General features: G+C 38.7%; 1 pseudogene; it reads left to right on the top strand.

Moving 5' to 3' along the window:
* The first annotated feature begins 4294 nt into the window (after nucleotides 1–4294).
* LOC128316393 (olfactory receptor 8S1-like) lies at nucleotides 4295–5479 on the top strand (annotated as a pseudogene).
* Nucleotides 5480–9393: the final 3914 nt, after the last annotated feature.

Genomic DNA, 9393 nt, shown 5'->3' with positions numbered 1-9393 from the left:
CTCTTCTAGACCCTAAATGCATGAGCTAAAAATAGTTTATTTTTCTACTATATGTTTTTCTACTATATGTTTTTCTACTATAGTATATGTTTGTTTGTTTGTTTGTTTATTTATTTATTTATTCCATTTTATTTTTTAAAATTTACATCCAAATTAGTTAGCATATAGTGCAACAATGATTTCAGGAGTAGATTCCTTAGTGCCCCTTATTCATTTAGCCCATCCCCCCTCCCACAACCCCTCCACTAACCCTGTTTGTTCTCCATATTTATGAATCTCTTCTGTTTTGTCCCCTTCCCTGTTTTTATATTATTTTTGTTTCCCTTCCCTTATGTTCATCTGTTTTGTCTCTTAAAGTCCTCATATGAGTGAAGTCATATGATTTTTGTCTTTCTCTGACTGACTAATTTCACTTAGCATAATACCATCCAGTTCCATCCACATAGTTGCAAATGGCAAGATTTCATTCTTTTTGATTGCTGAATAATATTCCATTGTGTGTGTGTGTGTGTGTGTGTGTGTGTGTATATATATATATACATACATACATATATACACGTATATATATACATACATATATATATATACACACATACCATATCTTCTTTATCCATTCATCCATTGATGGACATTTGGGCGCTTTCCATACTTTGGCTATCATTGATAGTGCTGCTATGAACATTGGGATGCATGTGCCCCTTCAAAACAACATACCCCTTGGATAAATACCTAGTAGTACAATTGCTGGGTTGTAGGGTAGTTCTATTTTTAGTTTTTTGAGGAACCTCCATACTGTTTTCCAGAGTGGCTGCACCAGCTTGCATTCCTATCAACAATGCAAAAGAGATCCTCTTTCTCCACATCCTTGCCAACATCTCTTGTTGCCTGAGTTGTTAATATTAGCCATTCTGACAGGTGTCAGGTGGTATTTCATTTGGTTTTGATTTGTATTTCCCTGATGATGAGTGATGTTGAGCATTTTTTCATGTGTTGGTTGGCCATCTAGATGTCTTCTTTGGAGAAGTGTCTATTCATGTCTTTTGCCCATTTCTTCACTGGATTATTTGTTTTTTGGGTGTTGAGTTTGATAAGCTCTTTATAGATTTTGGATACTAACCCTTTATCTGATATGTCCTTTGCAAATAGCTTCTCCCATTCTGTCGGTTGCCTTTGAGTTTTGCCGATTGTTTCCTTTGCTGTGCAGAAGGTTTTTATTTTGATGAGGTCCCAATTGTTCATTTTTGCTTTTGTTTCCCTTGCCTCCAGAGACATGTTGAGTAAGAAGTTGCTGAGGCCAAGATCAAAGAGGTTTTTGCCTGCTTTCTTCTCAAGGATTTTGATGGCTTTCTGTCTTACATTTAGGTCTTTCATCCATTTTGAGTTAATTTTTGTGTATGGTGTAAGAAAGTGGTTCAGGTTCATTTTTCTGCATGTCGCTGTCCAGTTTTCCCAGCACTTCCCACTTCTGAAGAGACTGTGTTTATTCCATTGGATATTCTTTCCTGCTTTGTCAAAGATTAGTTGGCCATACACTTGTGGGTCCATTTCTGGGTTCTCTATTCTGTTCCATTGATCTGAGTGACTGTTCTTGTGCCAGTACCATACTGTCTTGATGGTTACAGCTTTGTAGTATAGCTTGAAGTCTGGGATTGTGATGCCTCCTGCTTTGGTTTTCTTTTTGAAGATCGTTTTAGCTATTCGGGGTCTTTTCTGGTTCTGTACAAATTTTAGGATTGTTTGTTCTAGCTCTGTGAAGAATGCTAGTGTTATTTTGATAGGGATTGCATTGAATATGTAGATTGCTTTGGGTAGAATCGACATTTTAACCATATTTGTTCTTCCTATCCAGGAGCATGGAATCTTTTTCCATTTTTTTGTGTCTTCTTCAATTTCTTTCATAAGCTTTCTATAGTTTTCAGTGTATAGATTTTTCATCAGTTATAGCATTTTAAATTTCATTCTATTTTTTACTTCTTTTATCTCTGCAGAAAGGGATTCTAATCTATTTTCGACTCCAGCTAGTATTCTTATTATCATGATTCTAAATTCTGGTTCAGATATCTTGCTTGTATCTGTGTTGGTTAAATCCCTGGCTGTCATTTCGTTGTGCTCTTTCTGTTGGGGTGAATTCCTTCATTTTGTCATTTTGAAGGGAGAAAAGGAATTAATGAGGTAGAAAAATTAAAATTAAAAAAATTAAAATTAAAAAATTAAACACATACACACACACACACACAAATCTAATAAATGATGCTAGATCCTAGGTGTGTTTTGGTCTGGGTGTTGAAAGTGGTCTGACAGATTAGAGGGACAAAAAGGGCAGGGAAAAAAAGGAAATTGTTTGAGAATTTGAAAAAATGAATACATTGAAGTAGACTAAAATGAGACGATGGGAGGAAAATAGAATTTGAAAGAATTTACACAAAAGTAAAGAATATAGTAGAAACAATTAAAGAAAAATATTTTTAATAAAAATTAAAAATAAAAATGAATTTTTCTCTTCCTGTATTCAAGAAAAAGAAATGAAAAAGAGAAAAAAGAAAAAAAAGAAATCATTTAAAATTTGAAAAAGTGAATACACTGAAGTAGACTAAAATAAAATGATGGAAGTAAGATAGAATTTGAAAGAATTTACACAAAAGTAAAGAACATAGTAGAAAAATTAAAGAAAAATATTTTTAATAAAAATTGAAAGTAAAAATGAAGTTTTTCTCTTTCTGCATTAAAGAAAAAGAAAAGAAATGAAAAAGAGAAAAAGGAAAAAAGGAAAGAAAATTGAATGGATGCACCTGCTAACAGATGGAAATAGGACTGAAATTACTTCGTTTTCCCCTAGAAGTCAGACTATGTAGCGCTTTATAGTCCATAAACTAAGTAGGTGGTGAGACTTGTGTTCTTGAAGAGTGAGGTTGACCCAGTTGGGCGGGGCTCAGTGTAATGGCTCCGTTCTCCACTAGATGGCGCTGCTAGCTTATTGGGGTGGATTGTTGTGGTGCTCGTAGGTGCATGCGTGCATGTGTGGGAGCAGTGAAAATGGTGTCACCCAGCTATCCAGTCTCTAGTATCGGAACTCTGTTCTCCCTATCAGCAATTGTGCACCCGTCCTCTGTCTTCAGCTTTCATCCACTCCCCGCTTCTTCACTGTCTGTGAAGCCCCAGGAAGTACCTCTCTCCTGAGTTTTGTCTCAGATGCAGCTATTTTCCCCGGCCCCTTATTTCTGAAGGACTGTAGCTTTGACCTGGTCTGCCCCTCTGCGGGAGGGTCTCACCCAGCAATGGCTGAACAATGGCCAAATGTTGGCTGCACCCAGGAACGCTTGCTGGAACCTGCTGCTGCCGGAGCCCTGAGACTGCAGCCAGGTGCCAGCCTGCCCCAGAAAAAGTTCGCAAGAGAGTGTAGCAGCAGCTTTTCAGGGATTATGGAAAATCACAACACATATCTGGCACCAGACCTCAGCCTTAATGACCTTGTTCCAGCACCAGCAAATGTGGCCATTTTCTGGGATCTGCTGGGACCAGGTGGCTTCAATAGTATCTACCAAATGTCCTTCCAGCAATGGAACCTCTTTTCTCCGTGTGGCCTGAGAACCTCCTGGACCTCACTCTGTTCCTGGGGATTTGCCCTTCCCACCAGAGCACCTCCAGGTATTGAGCTGCAGAGTTGCAGACTTTGTGCTTCCCTTGTTTACAGTCTTAATGAAATTTAAAGCCTCTCCTTTCTCCCTTTTTAGTTTAGTCCCTGTGGCTGTTTCCAATTTTCCACTTTCTCTCCAGCTGCTTTTGGGGAGGGGTGCTTTTCCAGTATCCTCCCCCCTATCCCCCCCACCCCCCATCTCCATCCTCTCTCTGCCTGCAAAAGCGGCTCCCTGCCCACCACCTACTTCTCTCACCCCAACTTCACCTCTCCGTGCCACGTACCTGCTGAATTCTGTGGTTCAGGTTGTGAAGATTGTTGTGTTAATCCTCCAGTCAGTTTTCTAGGTGTGTAGGATGGTTTAGTGTTGGTCTGGCTGTATGTCATGGATGCAAGACACACAAAAAACTTCCATGCTGTTCCACCATCTTGGCTCTTTTGAGAAAGAACCAATTTCTCACATGATCCAGTCTTCAAAACAAATGGCAATTAAAGGAGATGAAAACAATTAGTTATGGGCTAGTAAGAAAAATTATATGAATTTCTCCAGAGCCATTGGGTCAGAAGAGTCACACATGGAAAGAACATAGATGTGCTGATTCAGGGTTCAGAAGTTGTTCATGAGGCACTGGATGATGGAAAGGTTCTAGGGAGGGGAGGGTGAGTAGATAAGAAATCTCTGAAAAAGACAAGCAGGCTGAGGAGAAAGAGAGACATATACAGAGGATGAGATACAAACTCTGAAGAAGAGATGGCACAAAGGGTAGGTGAATATGTCATGCTTCTGTGTTTATTCCGTGGGAGTATCTTCTATCATGGCTGTAGGAAACCACACCCCACCACTGAGCCCATCCTCTTGGGACTGTCTGCTGAACCCCATATCCAGGTGCTCCTGTTTGTGAATTTCTTGGTGATTTACCTTCTGACTTACATGGGGACCCTGGTGATGCTCCTGGTGATCCTCCCCTCCCTGCCCCCAAGAAAGAAAGTACTTCTTTCTCAGTCACCTCTCTTCCCTAGATCTTTGTAACTCCTTTGTCACCATGCCCAAAATGCTGGAGAATCTCCTGTTTCAGAGGAAACCAATCTCAGTAGAGCTGACTCAGGGTGTGTGTGTGTGTGTGTGTGTTTTGTACTCAGGGATCAAAGCCTTTCTGCTCTTTGTGATGACCTATGACCACTATGCTGCCTGCCATCTGCCACCCACTGTTCTCTGGTCAGCTGATAAGTAAAAATTGTGTGGGGGTCTGGTATGGGTCTCATGGAGACTGAGATTTGGGATGCTCATGTTATGCCTTACTTGAGCTGCGAGCTGCCTTCTTTATTCCCTCTGTCCTGCTCTCACATCTCTGCCAACTTTGCAGTCCTGGTATGTTCTACCATCATTCATACCCTTTTGACCATCCTCCTGATCCTCTTCTCTTATTCCTGCATTATTGACACCATCCAGAGCATCAGCTCGACCTCAGGCAGAAGCAAGGCCTTCTCCACCTGCTCCTCCCACCTTACCTCAACGATCTTCTCTTATGGTTTAGGTTTTCCTTACTGTCTTGTGCTAACCTCTGGTTGCCCACTGGAGGTGGTTTTCTCTATGCAGTACAGTGTGGTCACTCCCCTAGTGAATTCCTTTCTTTACAGCCTGAAGAACAAGGAAGTAAAAGCAGGTCTGAAAAGAATGTTTCAAAAAGGTTTGTAACAGCTCAGAGAACAGAGAAGCGTCCAAAGATGACTGGGAAATAGGGCAGAATTGCATCTAGATGGCTGGGTAACAAGCATTAAGAAAATTTTTCTTTCCTAATGTCAGCCATAACAAAATATCTTCAACAAGCCTCTTTGCTTTAGGAGGCTTAAGAAAAGGCCAAGAGCTACTTGCTTACTTTAGCTCATATTTAATTTGTTCCTGGACAGCACAATGGATCAGATAATTATTTCAATCAAGAAAATTGGTACATACTTGTTCTTTCTTCATCTGTGGAACATTCTCAGTAGATTTACTACTGATAAAAATGTCTGTGACCTGAATTCTTATTTAAATCCACAGTGCTTTGAGATGTAGGGGCAAGCTTTGCTAGAAATAAAAGACCCAGTGCCTCTGGTAGTGACATAAACTTGAAACTCAGGAGTTGGGAGTCTGTTTGGGGATGAGCATGGACTGGAGAGGCTCCTAGAATGACTGGGAGAGGGAGCATCCAATTAGGGTGAAGTCAGATGCAGACATTTTCCATACTCTGTACATCTCCCAACACCTTTACCTGGTGGCAACTGGGAGAGAATCCACTCTTTCTGGGGTGGCCATCAGCCCTGCTGTGTCCCTGGGGCACCATTGTTGGGATGCTGAGGAGGTGCTGAGGCCAGGTGGCAGGTCATCACCAAAATGCTGGGATACTGCCTTGCCTCCCCCAGAATCAGATTAGCTGCTTCTTTTAGTTTACATTTACACTTCCAGTTGGCTGAGCCTAATCAGAAGCCACCAGCCTGGAAATATGGGAAATGGCTCTGCAAGCATCTAGTCAAAGTAATAGAAAACCAAGTACATAGGACAAAAATGGGGTTGAGCGTCATCTGAAAATAAATTGGTGAAATAGATAAACTTGTAAACGTGACCCTCCTCAAGCAAGAAACAGAAACTAGTATGGATAAAATCAGGAGTGAGAAGAGAGGATGGAAGGGAAAATGGGAATAAGAAGGAGAATTTAAAGAAGGCTTCAATATGGGTCAGAAGAAAGAGGGAAGGGGGAACTACCCTTGGGAAAACAGTAAATAGAAAACTCAGGTCTATAGATGTACTGGCGCCCTCAGGTGGCCTGAGGGATTTACTACACCAGTGAACACAGGAGTTTAAGGGGAGGTAGGATCCTCTTACTCTGTGCTGATACAAGATATGATGTGGGGGCTGTGGCTTCTTCCCCAATATCTGGAATCCTCAGAAATTTCGAAGGAACTTCAAGGAACAGTCTTCATTTGGTGGACTTTTCTTCCCTTTTTATACCCATCCCATCTCACGGTGTCTCTGTTCCCACTTGTGCACTGCCCTCTACAGACCTCTTCCAGAACTAGGATATGCTCCAAATTCATCTAGATTCTTTTTTCTAAAGGAGATTGACTTAAAATAATTTTATATAATAATCAAGTGAGACATTAATTGAAAATAGACACTCATCTAATTTTAGAATTACATATAAGACTTGTTTCAGGTCTTTCCACAGTTTGTCTTATTGCTTATCCGTTTTCCTATTTTGTCTACTTTGGGAATCTCATGCATTTTTAGCCAATATCCTTTTTCCCTTCAGTGGCGTTATTGTCTTCAAAAGAGCAACAGTTAATTTCTCCAACTGCAAAAATGGAAGCCAAAGGGCGGTGGAACAATATCCTCAATGTGCTCTAAGAAAATGATTATCATCCTAAAATTTTACACTCAATAAAATAGCTGTGCTATGCAAGGCAGATTTAAAGGCATTTCAAACAAAAAATAAGAACATCTGCCACCAGAACTTCATCAAAGGAAATCTTTAAAAGTGTTCTACAGGCAGTAAGGTTAAAATCGCAGATGTAATTTTCAAAATGCAGAAAGGAATGAAGATAAAAGACATTGTACACATGTGGGTAAATCTAAAAGAATATTGACACTAAAACAACAATAATATCTTATAGGGCCTTATATGTTTGTACAGGAATGTAATTAAAATTAGTAGAAAAAATAACATTTACATTGGGAGGCATTGAATTAAAAGTGGTCTAAGATCATTTAAATGACAAAATGAAAGTAAAATTATCAATTAATATTAGGTTTTGATAATCCAATGAACTGTAATTTCTAGGGTGGCCCCCAAAATTAGAGAAAAAGACTGTAAAACTTCTAAACAAATGATTGGAAAAGAATGGAATGATAACAAATCATCCACAGAAAGGAAGAAATAAAATGCTAAATAACTTAATTGACAGAATAGAAAAAAATAGTAATGATATAGAAAATTGAAACATGATTAGCAAATTTGCCTAATGAACATATTACCCTACTGCACTGTGCTACACAGAAGCAAAATAGTATATGTTTTCTTACATTTTATTTTAATTCTAGTGTAGTTAATATGCAGTGTTATATTAGGTTCATGTGTACAACATAGTGATTCAACAGTTCCATATATTACTCAGTGGTCATCATGATAAGTGTACTCTTAACCCCTTTCACCTGTTTCACCCATCCCTCCACCCACCTCCCCTCTGGTACATCTGTTTGTTCTCTATAGTTAAGAGTCTGGTTTTTGGTTTGTCTCTTTTTCCTTTGTTCGTTTGTTTTGTTTCTTCAATTCCACATATGAGTGAATTATATGCTATTTGTCTTTCTTTGACTTATTTCACTGAGCATTATATTCTCTAGCTCCACGCATGTTGTTGCAAATGGCAAGATTTAATTCTTTTTTATGGCTGAATAATATTCCATTGTATATATATATACCACATCTAGGCACTTGGGTTGCTTCCATAATTTGGCCATTGTAAATAATGCTGCAGTAAACACAGGGTGCATATATCCTTTTGAATTAGTGTTTTCATATTCTTGGGTAAATACCCAGTAGTGTGATTATTGGAGTTGAATCATTCTTGATTATCAGTGTTTCTCAGTGGTCAATCAATTACTTTCTCCAGGATTACCTCAACATGCAGAATATAGGACATATCCTCTATTCAACTGGAACGTTTGCCTTCAGCTTTATTATGCACAAAATCATGACACAAAACACAGAAATACGGTCCTGCACATGGTCCATGGTATTTTCTGTCATTTATGAAGATCCCGGATGAGTTCTGGGACACCTGTAGTTCAGGTTCAGTATGGGACTGCTTTCCTCTTCTTCCTTTTATTCTGCACATCTCCTAACTCTTGGTGGCTCTGTGCCTACCCAGCACCTTCAAACTACCTTCTGCAAAACTCCTTTGACTTTTCTTCTACAGGATATTTGGCTAAAAGCCATAATTATTATGATTATTTTTAAAATCAATCTTAATCATGGTTGATTATTTTTGCCAGTATCAATTCTTCTTTTAAAATATTTTCTTAAGACCTTTAATTGTAAAACTCAAGAATTTCATATAAGATAAACATGTTTAGGCCTCTTGCAACATTTTATTTCATTTTCAATCTATTTTCCAGTTATGATTCTTTAGGGGGATTTTGGCCAATTTATCTCTTCCTTTTATTGGCATGTTTTAAAAAGTTTTATAAACTATGCAACACTCATTTGTGATTCATTTCCTTTTTGAGGATTCTTGTCTTCCTTTTGCTATTTTCATCCATACTTTATATGGTTTTATGAAACAAAATGGTGCCTACTCAAATCTTGTTCCCATATGTTAGTAACATTTTTCCCATTAATTTAAATTAAGAATAAAAATGTGTGATGAAGATGCCAGAGCATTTAAAATTTTTGTTGCACTTCATTATTATAATTTTTTTTATAATCAAAGATTGTTAAATATTATATAAATAACACTAACTTTTAAATTTGTAAAATGCATTTAAATAATACATTATTTAAAAAGAACAACCATTGGGGTGCCTTGGTGGCTCAGTTGGTTAAGCATCCAACTTTGGCTCAGGTCGTGATCTCACAGTTGGTGGGTTTGAGTCCCGCGTCGTATTGGGCTCTGTGCTGACAGCTCAGAGCCTGGAGCCTGCTTCAAATTCTGTGTCTTCTACTCTCTGTCCCTCCCATATTCATGCTCTGTCTCAGTCTGTCTTTCAATAATAAATAAACGTT

Source organism: Acinonyx jubatus, chromosome B4 (assembly GCF_027475565.1).
Source record: "Acinonyx jubatus isolate Ajub_Pintada_27869175 chromosome B4, VMU_Ajub_asm_v1.0, whole genome shotgun sequence".
In the NCBI taxonomy this organism is placed as follows: domain Eukaryota; kingdom Metazoa; phylum Chordata; class Mammalia; order Carnivora; family Felidae; genus Acinonyx; species Acinonyx jubatus.
The sequence above is the reverse complement of the archived record's forward strand: the minus strand, read 5'-3'. Positions and strand labels throughout refer to the sequence as shown.